We start from the raw sequence: 21,623 nt of genomic DNA on the forward strand, positions 1-21,623 counted from the left end.
GAGATTTTCTCTTTTAGAGTAGAAGTTATCCTTGGAGGATTGGGTGTGATTTAGTCTACCTATCTTTTGACCCTAGTTGTAAGTCTTAGTTCTTGTGTAGTTTCCTTGTTCTCTCCTCTCTAGATTGGATAATTTTGCATGGTTTTGTATATAACACATTTAGTGTTGAGTGTTTAGATGGTTGGGGGTATGGTGAGCTCTCCCCAACTCATCTTGAGCTGAATTAGTACAAAAAGTGAGAGAGATTCCCTAATAGTCATGACACTCAATCATTTTTATCTCCTTATGGATATATCTTTACAATGTTATCTTGGCCAAGTTTCTCTTTTATGGTTGACTTGAGGTTACATATTGAGTTTAGAAGTAGGTTGGGTGTAGTTTTCCCATTAGGTTGCTAGAGGGACACTGTATCTTTGGATACACATTACCATCTTGTGAATTGTCATGAAGCTAATTATATTATTTGGACCATTAATGAAATTCTTTTATTTGGTTGGGTTGAGTAACTCTAGTTTCTAGTGATTGTTGAGCATTTTGTACTATAGAGACTAAGTTTCTCGTACTCTTCGCAGTTGATTGTTGGGAGTATCCTTCATAAGGGTACAACTTTTGTAGAAAAATGTCATCCTTTGTGTTCTAAAGGGTGAGTGTTCTTAGATTCAAGAATACTCATGTGTTGCATGGTAGTGTTCTTGGGAATTTTGGAACAATTAATCCCTTGATTCTAATTCAAATTGGAAGTTCTTAGTTTTTTGTCCTTGCTTAATGGTCACTTGTTAGGTGGATGTTATATTTGGGCACCTATGATGAGATAGAGTGGTAGGTTCCTTACCTCATAGTATTGAGTTTGTGGGTAGATGGGTTTTCTTACCACAATAAGTTCATTTTTGAAGGGCTTCTTGTAAATGTGACACCTTTTCTCTTGTGGTTGATCTAATTGGTGGTTGATGAGATGCCTTGTGAGTTTTGGAGTTATTTTGTTTGAGTTATGAAGAAGATGATGAGGTGTTCTTGATTTTTGAAAATTTACTCTTGGTGTGCTTGGTTTCTATTCCTGGATCATAGAGTTCCAAGAGTAAGCCTATTCTTAGGGGGGATGATGTAGAGCCTCTTCCATTTGATTTTTGTAAGTCATCGAGAAGGATGCAATTGTGATGCTCATGCTTTATGAGTGATATTATTAGGACTCATGAGTGGTCTACACTCTTGGGGTGATTTAATTTATTTTATTGTATCAACAAGTTATTTATGCTTATGCCTAGTTTATGATATGTTAGATGGTTTCACTAAGGTTGTGCCAGTGATTAATTAGATTTATATGGTACCATGATGTTTTTTGAGTATCCTTGAGATGCAAATAGTGGTCGTACTATGTATTATTGGTCTACTACATCTGATTGGGTTCTTGTAGTAGCATTGACTCATCTATTTGACCATGTTGACTTATGGTATTTTGGCCATATTTGTATCATGGTGTTTCATGATGATGATTTGTACATTTTACATTTGAGGTCTATGATGTTTCTTCAAGATGGATATTTAATTCATGAATATTATTCCTTTTATTTTGTTGAGTATTATGTGATTAATTCCATTATTAAATTCTTAGAATAATAAGAAATGAGCTATCCATATTAGATTCATGGAATTATGTACTATGAATATTTATCTTGTTCCTTTAGTAGAATAATTTAAATAAGATTAATCAGATGCTTTATTACTTGATTGTGTATAATTTTTGCTTCAACTATTATATGTTGTGTTGCCATATTTTTAGTCCTCCATCTTTAAACTTTTAGGTCAAGTGCTAAATCAATGTTTCATGTCTTGTATTGGTATAGATTTCCATTAGTGTTTTCTCTCTCATCTTTCCCTCTGAGTTGACTAAGTGGGAATACAAGAAAAATACAAATATTTTCAGTCATTCTAGGTGATTAGGATGGGAAGCATAAGTTAATACATTCCCTAGATGAGAGAGAGAAACAATTCTATTCATAAGAGATCCTAACTCCATGATCAAGTGTTCCATTGACAACATGATGCAGATTGAATGAAAAGATTATGGGCATATCCTAAGCAAAATGGCAGTAAAGAACACAAGGACTAAGAATAAAGAACATGTTGCAAATGTGGTAACAAGATAAAGAATGATTAGTTGACTTTGATGTTAAGTAAGCACTAAAATATGTAAAAGTATGGAAGAACATGGTCAAAGGTGGTAAAGACCAAATGTTCTCTTAGATCAATGATGTAGATTGCATCTGAATGCCTACATCCAAATTTGAAAGGATTGCATGATCACACTTGGCTTTGGATTAGAAGACTTTTAAGTTGTGAAGAAGAAAAAATTTGAAGATCATGAGGTCGTAAGGAGTTAGAGCTTACCTATGGTTAGAGTTGTGAAGAAGCAAAAAGCTATAGATCGCATGTTCACATGGTGTTAACATTAACTCGAAGTCAAGGTCACGATGTTGTGAGAAAGGTATGATCAAATGGGTAAGCTGGTTGAAGGAACACATTATTTCATTGTTTAGATAAAATTCTAGAATAATTAAATCTTTTCAAGTTGCAATGATGTGAAGAATGAACATGACAACTAAGATTTAAGATTTCACATTATTGCATACCTTTAGGGTTAATTATAAGCTAAGGGTACAAAATCATGAAAATTTATCTAAACAATAAATTTTAAAAGAGCACAACATCACATCTAGTCAACCAAATAATTCAAGTTCATGTTATGAAGATGCGAGAAGCATTGGCAATTAATTCAGGTAGTCATCACAACATTGTAGGTGGCATAGACAATTAAGCTTTTCAAGTTGTAAGCTTGTGAAAGTGTTAGCATTGAAACATTACAAGATCATCATAGAATCACAAGCCCAAATAAATAAGAGGAAGATAAAGTTTAAAAGCTGCAAAATGCCGGTCATTGCACCATTGTAGGTAGAAATATAGTCAATACACTTAAATTTGTGAAGCCACAAAATAAGATAGCAATTAGTGATTTCATCATTGCACTAGTTAAAGGTATTGCATGACAAATAGTTGTGAAGATATGAAAAACAAAATAGAATGACACATGTTCAAACGAGCCCATCATATTCTATAGTCACCAAACTCTTCAACCAATGAAATAGTGTCACTTGTCTACCACAATGTACACAACTAGAAGATGGACCCACACTATAGAAGTGAACAAGCAATATAACACTTTATAATCTTAGCAATCAGATCTTTAAGATCAATTCTTATTTCATGTTTGTGAGTGATTAAAGATAACCATGAGTTAACATGGTGAAGCTATGAAAGCCATTGATCACATGGTTACAAGAAATGTAATGTTAATAAAAAATTTAACCCACAAAACAACAAAAGTAAGTGATCACACTATCGCAAGAGGTTATGATTAACTCTTAAAGAAGGTTTTGAAGGTGCAATTAAGGTTAATAAATACTTGTCATAGTTTCATCGTGGTTAGTAGAATAGAGACATGTTAAGTTGTGACCTGGAAAAAGTGTTAATAGTTAAACATTAAAAAAATCACAACGTCACAAGTGGTTAATGTTAATCATGAGTTAAAGCTTAAAAGAGGTATAGTATGTGTTCACATGGTCGTAGGTGGTCAAATGCAACCTTGAGTCAACACAGTAAAACAATGAGAGCTAATAATTGTATCATTGCATCAAAAGAAGATATCATATGAATAACAAGAAGCCACAAGGAAAAATAAAAAGCATTGTTCTATTTTAATCATGATTGTTAATTTGAGATCGAAGGGCATAATTCAAACTTGTATTGATCATTGGTATAAAAATTATATGGAATTTGTGCCAAGGTGACTATTATAGATCAGAGAAGAATTTGAACCATTTTGAAGGTTTCTAACCATTTTTGCTTTTCTTTCTGTAAAGTATTGAATTGTAATGGATGACTGTTGGATTTTTGAGTGATTCAAGTGCTCTACTAATGTAACTAATGAATCTATAACTAGCCAAAAAACTTAAGAGGGGTCCTATATATGTAATTTTCTAAGTTAATAGATAGGATCAACAAGCTTCATGCATTTTCTCCCCTTTTAGCAAAGACTATTGAGTGAGAATCGAGAGGTGTATGGAATGAAGGATTAGATTGATATCTAAAACTGGGGAATGTGATGTTTTAATTCCACTTAGAACTAGTATGCCTAGGTTTCTTTCATTGTCTCCTTCAGCTGAGCTAACATGCATGTAGATTAGTCTTTTCAGAATTACATAGGATAATTTCTTGTGAAGCTATTAGTATTTAGGCTAATTAGAGTGTTAGTACAATGTTAATAGTATGGATTGTCAAAGTGCTATATTTCATAGGTATTTCTTCTCTTTTCCAGACCAACATAACATCTTGCATTTTTGATGTGAAGTTTAGATTGAAGTGTGCTAGGATTTGTCACTAGGTACCCTTGACTAGTTAGAAAGCCACTTAGGGCCATGAGTGTTCTTCTTCCATTACATTCCCTTGCATCTTATAGTATTAGATGCATTTAGGAGAAGAGTTAGTGTTAGAACTAAAACCTTACCTATGTTGCTTATGTCTATGAGTAATTTGGCTAGCCTCTTCTACTCTCAGGGTAAGAGCATACCCATAGTCACCATTTTGATCACATAAAAACATCATTGCAAGTATATCTTTCATATAAGGAAGTTATACCTTATAATTTAGAGGATAGTGATATAACACATACACTGATCTAGTTATTGGTGACATCCTTTTTTTCCCTCACATTTAGGGTGTCTAGAGTCATGATAAAGCCAAGTTAGAAAGAGGGACAAACTATTAACCAGTATTTTTTGGCAACTCTACTAGGGAAACTTGAATAAATTTCTAGTTATCAAATGATTCTACTAAGAATCAATCCTAATAGGATCTCTTGTATCTCAAAGATTAGTATTCTCCTATATTTTAAATTATCATGTATGTTCAGGATTGGAAACTCTAATTAAAAGGACCATGCCTTTTAAAATTGTGAAGGGGAAGAGGCTAGATCTTTCCTTTATAGAACTTCATCAAACTCGTGATCTAGTATTGTGTGATATGTTTGATGCTTTTAGAGAAAGCATTATTTGTTAAAGAAAATCAAATTTGAGCATTGAAGAAGAGTGCACACTAGTTTTGTTATGGAGAAGTGTTTGTGCCAGGTATCACAAGATGAAAGAGTTGTAAGTGAAAACAAAGTTGTTGTAGCATTGCAAAAGAAGGGTATTGAATTTAAGTGAAGAAGTGAAGGTGAATGATGATGAAGTTTTAGAAGTTCCACATGACCTTGTTTCTTATCACTTTTCATTCTTGAATGAACAAGAAGTTTAGAAAGGAAATCAATCAAAAGGAAACCTACATTTGAAGAGATAAATGTTGAGAGTGAAGAGCCTTATCAATATGAAGAAGAAATAACTCATGCATGTCCTTCAAAAGAAGAAGAAGATGTGACTACACTAGTACTCAACCTTTTGGAGATCAAAGGAATTCTTATAAAGGGATTAAAGATTTCATGGACTAGTTTGATTAAATACTAACCAAGATTCCTAAAGACAACATGCCCAATTCATACAACCAAGCTATATTCTTCATCCTAGCTATGCCTTCAGAGATAAGACATCAACTAGAAGAGATTGAGGTATTTGATCTTGAAACCACCAAACAAGAAGTTATTAGGATTGAAAAGAGCTTAAATTTATTAGCATTGATGAAAGGAATATAAGACACTAAGAATCTTGGTAATGGGGATGTTCACTATTGAGTCTTAGTATGAAATGTGTCAAATCGTATATCATCCTATTGAGATTATAGATTCTTTTGTTGAACACCCTAAATGGGATATCATGAATGCCAATCCTCAAGTTGCTAAATATTCTCATTATAAATGTAAAGATAACATAGGAATCTCAATGATTGAAGAAGAAAACCTCAGTTACGTCATGCCTCAATTAGACCCTATCCCTTATAGAACACCAATCACTGATGATGAGGAAGAGCCTTTTTATGAGACCACTTTCTTTGGAAATTTCATTTCTAATCACCATGACCTTACCTCTAATGATTAAGAACAAGTCCTAGATGAAAAAAAGAAAGTAGAAGGTATAGAAAAAGAAATTCTTCTCTTTTGGTCATCACCTATTGACAAATTCTCCCTCGATGAAAATGGACTTGTTAGATAAGGGTTAATGGTGGATGTATTATTTGAGAGCTTGTTGAATGTTCATAACTCCTTTGAAGATGTAGTGGAGTGGAAAATATAAATCTCTCATAATAACTTCGGTATGATAGATTTAACTGTTGAGGATGAGTTGTTTTTTGTTGTTTCTCATCCTTATAAACTAGACATCATTAATCCAAAGTGTGAAACCTTTATGGAGAAAACTATTAACACACTAGAGGATGTAAGGAAAGAAGAATAACTTGATGGCCTAAGTCCATAACCAAATCAAATTGTAGAGGGTTCTTTAATGGTTGAGTTTTCTTCTCCTTCTCCTATGTTTATTCTTACTGATCTCATTCTTGAAGAAAATGAAAATGCAATGGAGGATATGGAGAAAGAAGATCACTACATAGCTAAGGGAGAATTTGTTCTTGAATGCAATGAAGTGGGTACCCATCCAATAATAGAGCTTGTGTAGGAGAACAATTTCTCTATCTTGGTTGATGAAGCACAATTATGTAAGAGGGTAATTTAAGTCCTTGGTGCCAATCACTTTTCTCCTAATAAGGAGGTGAATGACCATCTTCCTCTCCTAGAAGATTATACAAAAGAGATTATCAAAGGACCTGAGAAGGATAAGGTAATATATAATGAAACATGGTTATTTGGATCTGAACGGGTTTCTAATCAAATCTTGCATACTACTTGGAGAGTTGAAGTTACCATGCCTTTGATGCTGCTACAAGTAGGAATCTTTCTTAGAGAGAAAAATCAATTATGGATGAATGGATCCTACTTTAGTGAATTAGTAAGTGGATTCACCTAACTATCTTTTTCTGCTAGTTTCTATGGTGAGATTCATCTCACCTCCGTAAATATGTTAGGTTAGGTGTATGTTTACTATAGTTGTCTTTCCTTGCTTTCCTTTGTGTTGGCTTCCTTATTTTCTACCACCCAAATGCATAGCATCTCCCTATGATGCTTTAGACTCTATAACCCAATGAACTAGGCATTGATCTTTTCTATTTGGTTTTTTCTATAATAAAAGAAGTAGCTAGCCTATTGCATTTTGTGTTCTTGCCAAGCTTTTTGTGAAACCAAAGATTTCTAGGTTCCTGCCTAGGCACTAGCATGCCTATTTCCCTAGTTAGAGCTAGATGTTGCCACATTTTTAGTCCCCCATCTTTAAACTTTTAGGTCAAATACTAAATCAATGTTTCATGTCTTGTCTTGGTATAGGTTTCCATTAGAGTTTCCTCTCTCATCTTTCCCTTTGAGTTGCCTAGGTGGGAATACAAGAAAAATGCAAATACTTTTAGTCATGCTAGGTGATTAGGATGGGAAGCGTAAGTTAATACATTCCCTAGATGAGAGAGAGAAACTATTCTATTCATAAGAAATCCTAACTCTATGATCAAGTGTTCCATTGAAAACATGATGTAGATCGAATGAAAATATTATGGGCATATCCAGAGAAAAATGACAATGAAGAAAACAAAGACTGAGAATAAAGAACATGTTGCAAATACATGAAAAAGCTAAAGAATGACCAATTGACTTTGATGCAAAATAAGCACTAAAATATGTAAAAGTGTATAAGAACATGGTTAGATTTGGTGGAGACTAGATGTGCTCTCATATCAACCATGCATATCACATCTGAATGTCTATGTCAAAATTTGAAAGGATTTCATGATCGTACTTGGATTTGGCTTAGAAGACTTTTAAGTTGCAAAGAAGTGAAAATATGAAGATCACAAGGTTGCAAGGAGTTAGAGATTACCTAAGGTTAGAGTTACAAAGAAGTGAAAAGCTATAGGATGCATGTTTGCATGGTGTTAACATTAACTGGAAGTCAAGGTCATGATGTTGTGAGAAACATCTAATTGAATGAGTAAGTTGGTTGAAGGTATGCATCATCTCATTATTTTGATAAAATTCTAGAACAGTTAAATCTTTTCAAGTTGTGATGATGTAAATAATTAATATGATAGTTAAGATTTAAGCTTTTGCATAGTCACATGTGGTTAGGATTAATTATAAGCTAAGGGTATGAAACCACAAAAAGTAATCTGAATAGTTAAATTTAAAAGAGTGCAACATCACACACAATTAGCCAAATTATTCGAGTTGATGTTTGAAGATGTGAGAAGAATTGGTAGTTAATTTAGGTAGTCATCACAACATCATAGGTGACACCGACAATTGAGCTTTTCAAGTTGTAAGCTTGTGAAAGTGTTAGCATTTAAATATTAAAAGATAATCATAGCATCATAAGCCTAAATAGATATTAGGAACAGAAAGTTTTGAATCCATGAAATGCTAGTCATTGCATCATTACAGGTAGAAATATAGTCAAGACACTTAAAGTTGCGAAGCCACAAAATAAGATAGTAGTTAGTGATTGCGTCATCATACCAGTTAAAGGTGTTGCATGAAAAACAGTCATGAAGATGCAACAAAGAAAACAAAATGACATGTTTTCACACAAGGCCATCATATTCTACAATCACCAAACTCTTCAACCATTGAAATAGTGCCACTTGTCTACCATGATGTACACAGCTGGAAGATTGACCCACACTATAGAAGTGAACAAGAATGCTAAGACCTTCTAATCTTATCCATCAACTCTTTAAGATCAATGCTTATCATATTTTTGCAAGTGATTAAAGATAAACAAGAGTTAACATGGTGAGGCTATGAAAGCCATTGATCTCATGGTCATAGGCAATGTAATGTTAATCACGAGTTAAAGCTGTGAAATAGTGAAAGCAAGTGATCACATTTTCACAAGAGGTTATGATTAACTCTTAAAGAATGTTGCAAAGGTGTGATTATGGTTAATACACAATTGTCACACTTTTTTTGTGGTTATAAAAATGGAGACATGTTAAGTTGTGACCTGGCGAAAGTGTTAACAATTAAACATTAAAACAAACATCACAATGTCGCAAGTGGTTAATGTTAATCATGATTTAATGCTGAAAAAGAGTGACAATATGTGTTTGAATGGTTGTAGGTTGTTAAATGCAACCTTGAGTCAACACAGAAAAACATCGAGAGCTAATAATCACATCATTGCATTAGAAGAAGATATCATGCAAATAACAAGAAGCGACAAGGAAAATAAAGAGCATTATTAAATTTTAATCATGATCATTAATTTGAGATTGATGGACAAAGTTTAAACTTGTGGTGATCATTGGAATACAAATTATATGGATTTGGCGCCAAGGTGACTATTATAGGTCAGAGAGGAATTTGAACCATTTTGAAGGTTTCTAACCATTTCTACTTTTCTTTCTCTAATGTATTGAATTGTAATGGATGACTATTGGATTTATTTGTTAATGTAACTAATGAATCTATAACAAGCCAAGAAACCTAAGAGGGGGCCTATATATGTAATTTTATAAGTTAGTAGAAAGGATTGATGTCTGCAACTAGGTAATGTGATGTTTTAATTCCACTTAGAACTAGTATGCCTAGGTTTCTGTCATTGTCTCCTTCAGCTGAGCTAATATTCATGTAGATTAATCTTTCTAGAATTGTAGGAAAAGTACTTGTGAAGCTATTAGTATTTGGGCTAATCAGAGTGTTAGCACCATGTTAATAGTATGGGTAGTCATAGTGCTACCTTTCATAGGTATTTTTGCTCTTTTCTAGAGCTTCATAGCATCCTACATTTGTGATGTGAAGTTAGGATTGAAACGTACTAGTAGTTTACCACTGGGTATCCTTGACTAGTTAGAGAGCCACTTAGGGCCATGGATGTTCTTCTTCCATTACATCTCCTTGCATCCTATAGTCATATATGCATTTAGGAGTAGAGTTAGTTTTACACCTAAAACCTTGCCTAAGTTTTTTATGTCTATGAGTAATTTGGTTAGCCTCTTCTTCTCTCAAGTTAAGAGCATACCCATATGCACCCTTTTGATCACATAAAAACATCATTCCAAGTATATCTTGCATATAAGGGAGTTGTACCTTATAATTTAGAGGGCAGTGATATAACACATACACTGACCCATTTGTTGGTGACATCCTTCTATTTCCTCAAATTCTAGACACCTAGAGTCAAGGTAAAGCCAAGTTAGAAAGAGGGACAAGCTGTTAACCAACATTGTGCATCTACACTTGATTGTGTTCATTTATTGTCTACTAATTATAAACCCACTAGTCATACATGCAGTTAGTGATTGGACCTTTCATGTTGGGCTAATATTGTTCTCATATGGGTGACGTATCCTTATATCAATTATTTTAACGCTTTGGTAATTTGTAAATCCTAATTCATAAGGCATTATGTGATTAGACCCTTGAGCATGTCTCTATATTTACAAATCCATAGTGGTCATGTAAAATGTTAACTAAATTTTTTTTTAATGGGTTAGAGGAATTCTCTTTATTTGATTTTATTTATTATATTTCCTAGCTAATTTTAGTGTAGTTGATTCCAATTTTATTGGAATTTCTAGATTTAATTTGGGAAAGTGGAAAATTGGTTAGTAAGTTATTTTATTAACCTAATTCATAAGCCACTTTGGAAAAAGTGCTTATATTGGGAAATGAGAACTTTATTTCTCACTTCTCATGTTTTAATCTAATGTTTCAAGAGAAAAATGCTCAAACCTTTGTTGTGTTGAAACAAAAAGTTTCTCATTGGGAGGGATTGGCTTGGTGGATCATCGCAAGGTCGGTCTCATTGTATTTTTAGTGGGGAAGTCTTGTTAAGATGAGAGTTTTAGTGCATTCAACGAGCCCATTATTTTATGGCTTCATTTCCCATTTCAACCCTTTTGGTTACAAGGTAGGGCCTTCTTATTTTTATGGGTTTACTTCATTTTATCTTTCGTTTCTTATTTTTAAATGTCAGGTAATGGAGAACTAGTGTTCAACTTACTTTTTTATGCAATTCCATCAACCAATTGGATGGGTGTGAGAATTTTACCTTTTCAACATGTATGTGTGAAGGGGGAAATATGATCAAGAATAAAAAACCTATGTTCATCACATAATCTACTTACATATATGCATATAAGGGGAGAGAAGATAAGGAAAATGACTCTTCTAACCCTAATTCTGAAGAACTTGGTCTAGGAAGATTAATGCTAACCAAATGAACAAGGAGCACTAATGCAAACTAGGTCTAAGAAGAATAGGGAAATGGTATCCAATTCCTTAAATGTTCTTCATGTATGTGTGTGAAGGAAAGTAGATCTACATAGATATATTGAAAGGACAAAGAAGGTAAGTAAATACAACTTTGAAGTCTATTTTTTGCTGGCTATATTGATCAAAATGAGTGGAAGCATTCTATTTTAGGCCTGAAATTGCACAACAAACAAAACCCAAAAATCTTTCACCAATATTTTAGGGGTGAACTAGTGCTTTAGAAGAGAAATAGATCATCAAGGGTGAAGTGCACCCTTGATGATTGAGTGTGAGGCAGATGTTGATTTCACAATTTGAAAGAAAGTTGAAAAGGGTACTCTAACCTGCAACCGATTTGTTGATTCAAGATCCATAACTTGCAATAATTTTTTTTTTTTTTGTGGTTGAAAAGCGAGGGGGAGGTTACCTCAGTCAATCTCTAGTTTAGGAGTTAACGTTGAATTGAACCAATTGAAATAACATGAATGTAAGGTAAATGTACAAATTCATGTTACAATGTTGAATCTCTTGAATTGAATGCAATGTGCTTGACTTCACAAATGGATTTGGACCAAGAAGATGAAAATGAATGGATGTAGAAGATGTGACAAAGGATCTTGAATGGATTGAGGAAGTTATTTAAGATAAAATCCTTCAATTTCTTGAACACTTGAATCCCTGATCTTCAATAGAGGAATCCTTGAAGGCTTGAAATTGAATGCAAGAGCACTAGAGAGCTTGAACTTGTGGATGCTTGAGCATTTGATGATTAGATCTTCTTTCTTGTGAATGTATGGAGATGAAAATGGATAAAATAGAAGGGTTTATATAGAGCTCATAATTAACTAACTCTCACAAGATGACAAAACTAGAATTTAACACCTGAACATCCTAGAACATGAGACTCAAAGAGGGGAGCCAAAATAAGGCTTCATCAAGGGAAAATTACACCATTATTGGTTAGGTGAAAATTTTACCCCTAATTATTAGGTGTACAAACCCCAAAGGTTGTCTGAAGGCTCCAAAATAGATCTCAAAACCCTGAAATTAGGTCTTGATTTTGAGGAAATCCCATTTTGATGGGAGGAGCATATTCCAAGTGGATAGATGGATGAAAGGAATTACCTTACAAGAAATATATCCTACCTCAATCTTAACACCATTAAATAGGATCTTTAAGGATGATCTAATACATTTTACCCCAATTCCACCTAGTTGGAAGGACTAGAAAAGGGAAGAAGAGATTAAAGAGAAGAGGAGATTGATGATCTCACATTAAATATGTGTGCAACCTTCATTAAATTATAGTGATTCTAATTTAAGATGATACATTATCCCCCACTTTAGCGAGAGTATGGAATCAATCCAAATTCTTGGTAAAGTAAATCACAAGGTATAAGATACTCTTATTAAGACCTAGAAGAGAAAGAATCAAGCCCCAAGGGATTTGAAAAAATTTCTAACTCCAAAATGATAATGAAGGAGAGATAAATGAATTAATAGAGGGTGATTATCTTTCTCAATAGATTTCACACTCCATTATGAATAACTAAAAAAGATGTTGCAAAAGATGAAATCAAAATAGTCTAATGAGGTTGTAACCTACTAGTTAACCCATTAGAAGACTCACCCATAGATCAATGTTCTTCATATTAGCCCGGTAAAGGTTTACTAAGGATGCATTACACATATATGAGACTTTAAAAAATTGTTATGTGTAGCCCATAGATGAGATTTAGCATATGTGCATGTAAAGAAAAGAGAGACCTAATGTCAAGGATGCTCACCTCCTATATTGAATGTGTGCATAGATAATCAATTTATTTAGGATTGTACATAATTCATAAAGAAATTTGTAAGATGTGTACATTGAAAGAGATAGATGAAGTAGTAATCTATAGATTTGATGTTAACTTCTAGGAAGCATACTAAGCAACAAAGGCTAGAGTACCCCAAGTTAGACACAGAATCCATATTCATTACAATAACCTAAAAATGGTCATCTAGACTATGATCCCCCATTCTAGAAATTTTGTATAATTTATTAATCGCTCATCTTTGATCAAATCATCATTTTTCTATTTTATTTGATTATGACCTATGGTTTGACCAATTTATCCTAAGTCTTTTATTTAATTGAGAGAAGTTTCCACCTTTCAATCAAATAAAAATCCCCAATTCCCATCCTAAGTGTGCACACATAAAATATTATTCCTATTTTAAAAATAAAAGAAAAGGCTTTTTGTCTCATTTGAGGTGCACACTTTCCAAGGTGGGTGAAATCTTCTTTCTCCTCCACACATCTCTCACCTTTTGAACTCCATCATTGGTCTTGATTAGGTGAGATACTTGTGCACATGGATCCCTCATGATGCATCCTCCATCCTTGATTAAGCCCCTCTTGACTTTCATTTTTTGGTGCCCACCATGGGGCTAGAACCAAGTTTCTAGCTCTACTTTCTTGCATTTTTGTTTCATCTTAGTAGCTTAACTTTATTTTAGTTTAGTTACATTTTATATACCATCAATTAAATCTATCTGCTAATACTACTATGTTCACTCAACCGATTAACTACTAAACATAGTTTATCGTATATGAGCTATTGATACCAGTTACTAACTAACTTAAGTTATCAATGCCTCTTATTAACATGTAACCTATCAACTCACTACTACACACACACACACACACACAAACACACACTTTCTTAGTAACTTATCAACTCTCCCTACTTCCATGATAGTTGACTTATATCATAAAAATTTCCTTCCATGAATAAAAGCTTACCCATTTACCAATTAATTTTCCCTTAATCAATTCCAATGTCTAAACCAAAAGTCATCTTCCAAATTATATATATATATATATATATATATATATATATATATATATATATATATATATATATATATATATATATATATATATATATATATATATATATATATATATATATATATATATATATATATATATATATATATATATATATATATATATATATATATATATATATATATATATATATATATATATATATATATATATATATATATACTTGTCATCAAGGTGATGTACATATCTACTAATATTTTTGCATGTCTTACTAACATATTATTTCTTAATATCATCATAATTCACTAGTACATTTGACCCCATTTTTTGACCATTATTGGTCAAAATTTCAACTGTGGTTGGTCAGAATTTGGACCAACCAATTGGTTGAAGTTTTTTCAGTCAAAAATTTTGACCAATTTTTGGTCGAAAGATACCAGGCATTGGTCAAAAATCTCGACCAATGATTGGTGGGAAACTTTTATTTGTTGGTTAAATTTTTTACCACTGCATGGTTGAAAGCTACCATGCATTGTTTGAAATTTTGACCAATGCTTGGTAGAAAGCTTTCAGGGGTTGGTCAAAATTTTAACTAGTACCCGGTGGTTTTTGATTAGCTATTGGTCAAAATTTTGACCAATGGTTGGTCAATATTTTCTTTGAGGCATTCTATAAAATAGTTCACATACCTTGCCTATGATTTGACATTTTACATGCATCCTTCACTCTCTCATCCTGATGATGGATTACAGAGAGTGATATGAAATGATGATGCTAAAAAACACACACAATCAAATCCAAAACAAACTTTCATTACAAATGGATTGTGGAAATCTGATTTTTTAATTTTACATGCATGTCTACCTAGAAAATCACAATTATATATGTTTAAGTTGTGATTTTCCTAGTAGACATGCATGCAAAATTAACAATATCAAATTTTCACAATCCATTTGCAATGCAAGTTCATTTTGGATTTGACAGTGTGTGTTTTTTAGCATCATCATTTTAGATCACTCTCTATAATCCATCATTAGGATGAGAGAGTGTAGGATGCATGCAAAATGTCAAATCATAGGCAAAGCATGTGAATTGTTTTATAGAATGCCTCAAAGAAGCTAAGAATATTGAAATACTTAAAGGGACTATTCTGTTGCTCTAAATATTATAGGATTTTTTGTCTTCCAATCATAAGGATATTTATTTTTGTATGCTTCTTCCATGATAAGACATGAGTGTTCATCTAAGCTCTTGACAATTGCCACATTTAAGTCATGGGCCCCTCCTCGACTTTCATGCTTTTGGGTAGGTACAAGTACCTTCCTAAGTATCAAGGCATGTTGTACATTGTTGGTTATAATTTTTTTCATTAACAATATAATGTTATCACTCTTAGCTATATTCAAGATACTTAGATACTACTAGGAACATCCTTTATAACCCAGACTGCCTACATACCCTATATCCATAGGATCAAGGTTCATGGATTCACACTCTACTAATGGTATGTAGTTCTAGTGTACTATTTTTAATGCAACTATATTGAGAATGCAAAACTTTCAAGGTATTTGCTGATCCCAAACAGTTCTTCACTATCACCCATTTGGATGCATCCAACAGAGCCTATATCATTGATTACAAACATTTGAAGTGTTTTCCATATAGTTATGGTTGAAAATATGTTTTAAGATTACGTATGTGTGTAAATGGTTTTATTTAGATTCATACTGTCATTTCTAGAGCCATAGCTACTTCAGTGTCTACCTTCCTATTTGTTTGGTGTATAGTAAATTTGTGCAATAACTCCCTAAACCTTATTTAACAATTATAATTGGATTCCTTGTATTTATGGCTATCATTTGAGGATGATCTTTTCTATGTTTTCCTATGATTTTCAATGAGTTTTCAATGTTTCAACATAACTTTCTATCAAGAGTCCTCGGGAAGATGACAATTAGTTTTATAAGAGTTGCAACAACATTACGTTTAAAACGTTTAATTAGTTGCATTATATCACATGTTAACCAAACATATCAATTACAAAAGAATAGTGGACATAACTAATCACAATGTTTTTTAGGAATAAGTGAATGAATAATAATAACATAGCTAGAAGAGAATTAGACATTGCTATACTCAGTGTGAAGAATAACAACATCTAGTAATGGAAGATTACTATGCTTAGTAGGCAAAAAAGTTATTATGAAAAGAAGAATACGATTTTGGTAAGGGAAAAAAAATATAATTCATATATTTGTATTATACCATTCTCTGTGATATAAACAGGTGGATTGTTGTATTTGTATTTCACATAATTGAGTAACTCCCTAATCCCTCTTCGATAAAGATGTAGCCAATTTTCTCCTCCCTGATAAATCATTCCATGCTTTGGATCAAATTATTATCTCAAAAATATTGAGTTACTACTTTTATAACTTTAGGTTTTCCAAGCTTACCTGAGGTCCAATCAAAACACCATCATGTTCATCTGCTAAAAGGGAGGAGAGTTGTAAATAAACAAATAAATAATACCATCTAATATTTTATTGGAATCCACTTTACTCAACCCAATTTCTGAATACTAGAAATAAGAGTTTTTAACTATTTAAAAGTAGTTATTGATAATTAAAAATATACTTCATTCACAGATTAATGTGGCTTGGGCATCTTGTGTAAAATTTTTGTTCAATGGGTTTTGGGTAGAGTTGTCATCGATGACATACATTCTAGTATAATAATTGATGCCCAAGAAATCAAATGAGCCTTTCACTAGCTTCACCTGCACTTGGGTAAAATGGGGCAAATGGGCACCCAATATAGCTCTCATTTTTGTTGGATATTCACATTTTGTAAAATGGGGCAAACATGTACAATTAAGAATTAACTTTATATACAACAAGAATTTGAAGGTATCAACATTGCAATACAAAGGAAAGAATACAAAATAAACTCCTAGCTCTTGCATTGAAATCACATTCCTCTTATTACATGATTTCATTAACAAAGGGCATGAAAACCACTTAATCTTAAGAGTATACCATACAGCTACACTAAGGTATAAGTTAGATATAATAGAAGAACTAATGTTAGTGCATAACAAGAAACTAATGGTATCAACAATCAATGAAATATAAAGGAACGAGAAAATACAAAATAAACCTCGGTTCTTACATTAGAGGAAAATCTCATTTTTCAAAAAATAAAAATAGACTGATCCCTTTTTATAGTATTAATTATGAAGAACTATTCAAATAAAAATCCTAGGCATTGCTAAACTTCTGAAACATGACATCATGTAAACTAGTGGAACTACTGTCATCAATCTCACAATAGACTTAAGACACCTACCACATGATAAGAATATAAAGGTTGAGCTAAATAAAACCTAAATTCTAGAATTTTATTGTCATGAAAGACTTACCCTGGCCTCCATTTGAATAGTTTAAAGTAGTAGAGACCTCTTTCCCGATAGAGCATTGCAACTCCAACTACATGTCCATGCAAGTTTCCACCATATGTTGTAAGTCACTCATTCCTTGTTAGAGTCTTACTATTTCTCTCCTTAAATCATTTATGGCTTCCCATTCCTTGTCAACAACCAAAAACATTAGAGGGTCAGATTTCTTAACTACACGTATGTGCTTGAACAACCACATTGAACAAAGATACCTGAAGCCATGTGCTTCCCCTTGTTAAAAAAGAGAGGAAATGTTATTTAAATTTCCAGCATTGAGAAAGTTTAAATGTGAACAATAATATTATGTTGCACCCTAAAACTTTGATTTAAAAAAGGCAATCACCATTTCAGTATGTTGTAATGTAGAAATACTAACTATGGTTTGTGGTTGAATGATATAGAAATGAACAAAAAACAATTTCAAAATCATTTCATAGTTCAATATTCCATTCAACCATCATCTCAAAAACACAGACACCATTATACTTGATATATAGAAACATAATGTGGAAGGTTGTTGAAGGCTAAATTTATATTTTATTGCATGATTTGGTACCATTGTGAATTACTAAAAGTCATAGATAGTAAGTTAAAATACTTTTCAATGTATCTTAATTATTTGCAAAATGCCTCAAAGAGATGTCACAAGGTGAAAGTTACTTAGGTGCTATCAACAGCATGCCTTGACTAATCCTAATAGCAATGACTAATGTGATTAATGCATAAAATAATGAAGATGACTAAAAGATCGAAACATATTAATGCATAGAAATGTTTTCCTCAAGGAAATATATTCTCTTCAATAAGATATAAAAGGAAATATGAATTAGATGTGATCTATGTGTGCTTTAGTAAGATGGACATTACCTTTTGAAAATCATTCAATGGAGGCATCATATTTTCATCAATTTATAGCAATGAATGAGTGATCTGAATGTTGGTCTATAGCAATGCAACTAGACTACTAGATCCTGTAAAATTTGGAGTGCTCTTATAAGTTATTTTCTATTGGTCTACTAAACTATAAGACTCCAGCCATTGATACAATTTTTTGATTTACATGTTGTAGCCTTGAATTTTTTGAGATGAAGTCTTTATGTATCATATTAGGACTCTAAATAGTCAGATCTTTTAATGTGGCTGATGTAAGACAAATCTCTTGGTCAACTTACATCATTTCATGAGAAAGTATATAATTTGGCCTTCCCCAAAATCTAATTCCTTGGGGATTTGCCTAGGGAGGTACTTAAGACTAATGTATAGTTATACTGTGTTCTAATAGGCATTCCCAAGTTACTTTTTCAGGTCAAATTATCCTTTCTCCTAACAGTTTCTACTACTATGAATAATCTCTTACTTTTGGTACAAGATTGAGTTGCCCTAAAGAACCTTCCATTTCTTGTTTGAACTTAAGGCTTCTAAAAGTTCAACGATCAAAGCATCTGACCAGTAGATCAAAAATCACTTTATTTCTTACAAGTTAAACTTTCTCATTGATTGTACTGACTTGCTTTCTACTAACATAGACAAATAGTAAGTTATATATTTACATTTTTCATAAATCAAATGAAATTGATATTGATTGTTCATTTGATCACATACATCAACTACCAGAATTGGAGAGTGACTCTCTTTCATAATGATTTGTAGGTTGCTAGTTGGGGTGCCTACCTGCTAAAGAGAAACATTTTAACCATGTCCTTTTCACTGAGGGATACACATGAAGCACAAGTATAGTTTTCTCTGGAATGTGGTGTTCCAAAAATGATTGGTATCATGGCTTCTAAAAGGATACCATATCCAACAAGATCATTTGATATGACTCACTACTCTCGTTGTCTTATTCCATGGAAAGACTATGGTAATTATCTAAATCCAACCTATTTCTTCAATAGAGCTTTAGTAATGGATGGAATTTGTTTTTCTAAGCTAATCTATGATTTTTCCCACCATATGGCATTTACTTACTAGAAGTGGATAGGGTGTTGAGGCCTGGTGGATATTGGATTTTATTTGGTCCTCCTATAAATTGGCAAAATTATCACAAGGGTTGGGAAAGAACTCTAGAGAACTTGAAAGAAAAGTAAGATGCAATTAAAGATGTTGCAAATAATCTATGTTAGAAGAAGGTTGTTCAATAGGTGACCTCACTATATGGTAAAAGCCCACAAACCATATTTATTGTGTTAAAAGAAGACGTTTTTACAAAACACCCCAAATATGTGAAGCTGACAACCCTGATGCTGCTTGGTACATAATTTTACCCATTTTTATTTTATAGCAATATAAGTCTTCAAGAATGAAACATTATAAGATTTTGGTATGAGAGCCTCTCCTCAACATCTTTTAGTTTAAATTAGGAATATATGTCAATCTATTAGATCATCTTTATAGCTTAGCTTTGTTTGATTTGTTTTTGTTGTTGACAATTTGAATTCTTGCTGAATGGAAGGTATAAGAAGATAGAAAATTGCATAACACCACTTCCAAAGGTGAATGATATCCATGATGTTGTAGGGGGGGCTTTAGAAAAGTGGCCAAAACATCTTACAATTGTCCCTCTGAGGATAAGTAGTGGCAATCTCCCTGGAATTATAGCTGAAAAGTTTGGTGAAGATAAAAAACTATGGAATGAGAGAGTTTCATACTACAAAATGCTTAATGGCTATCTGGGGCAAGGACGATATAGAAACATCATGGACATGAACTCTGATTTGGGAGGCTTTTCTACTGCCTTGGCAAATGATCACTCATGGGTCATGAATGTGGTTCCATCGAATGCAAAACTAAATACTCTTGGTGCCATCTATGTAGTGGATTAATTGGTACTTATCACAACTGGTAACAAAAATTTTTTTGGGCATATTCTCAAATCTAATATTGGACCCACAATTAGCCAACATTGTGCCCTGCATGCATGCAGTTTCTACAGTCTATGATACATTATTGGACCCATAATTAGGTAACATTTTGCCCTACATGCATGAAGTTTCTATAGTCTATGATAAATTGTTGGATGGTTTTTGGATTTGATGCCATTAACAATTTTTTATTAACATTTCAAATCATACTCTGTGATTCATATGAATATAGAATTGATTGATCATAGAATATGATCCAAAGTGTTAATAAAAAATGGACAATGCAGTCAAATCCAGAGTTACCCAATAATATTGTGACTATTTTCTAAAATTTGATATAGCATCTGACCTTACTACACCTCATGATTAGAGTTAAGGTGAAATGGGAACTGAATGAACAACTCCCAAATTGAAGATATTTTGTTGTTTAATGTAAGAAGTCCCTAACAATTTCTTGGCTAGTTTTTCTTCAAAGTTAAACCTAGATGTAACCTTCACATATCTTCAAGTTATGACTTTCCACAAACCCCTGCCATGAAAAATTACCACCCAAGTGCTTTCCAAAATATTAACATAAATTGTGTGACATGAGATAACATGGTTTTGGTACTTGGACTCACCAAGAGTACACTATTAAGCCTATTTGGATGGTATGACAAAGGCATTTTTTTGGATTGCAGGTGTGAGGCCTTTTTCAAAATATCCCAAAACTTATGACTTGATTCACAGCAGTGGTGTCTTCAGCATGTATCAAGACAGGTAATGGTCTATTTCAGTGTTCATATATTATGTTATGCAGAAATCCTCCATGGGTATGTTGAAGATTAATAAGTTTTTGAAATCTTCAAGGTTAAATTGGTTTTAAGAACAATCAAAGTACATATTATGATGTCAATAAATTTTTGAAACCTTCAAGATTAATTGGCATTAAGACCAATCAAAACATATATTTTGAAATAGAAATCTATTACTATAATAGTTAAAACTTTGTAAGCTTTCTTTGGATTAGATCTTGCCTCCAAGATACATAATGGGGCTTGCACTAGTTGTTGTTTGAGTGCATGTAAGGAAAATCATATATGCAGCATTGTAGAAGCCTGGTGGAATGGGTGTTATTGGTGATCACCTAGTGAAGCA

At 32.7% G+C, this 21,623-nt stretch overlaps 1 pseudogene; it reads left to right on the plus strand.

Moving 5' to 3' along the window:
* The window catches only part of LOC149531472 (putative methyltransferase PMT18), a 93,008-nt pseudogene extending 71,759 nt beyond the window's left edge, over positions 1-21,249 (plus strand).
* Positions 21,250-21,623: the final 374 nt, after the last annotated feature.

The sequence above is a fragment of the Cupressus sempervirens genome, chromosome 11, assembly GCF_028749045.1.
Source record: "Cupressus sempervirens isolate cs-2001-9-10 chromosome 11, ASM2874904v1, whole genome shotgun sequence".
Classification (NCBI taxonomy): domain Eukaryota; kingdom Viridiplantae; phylum Streptophyta; class Pinopsida; order Cupressales; family Cupressaceae; genus Cupressus; species Cupressus sempervirens.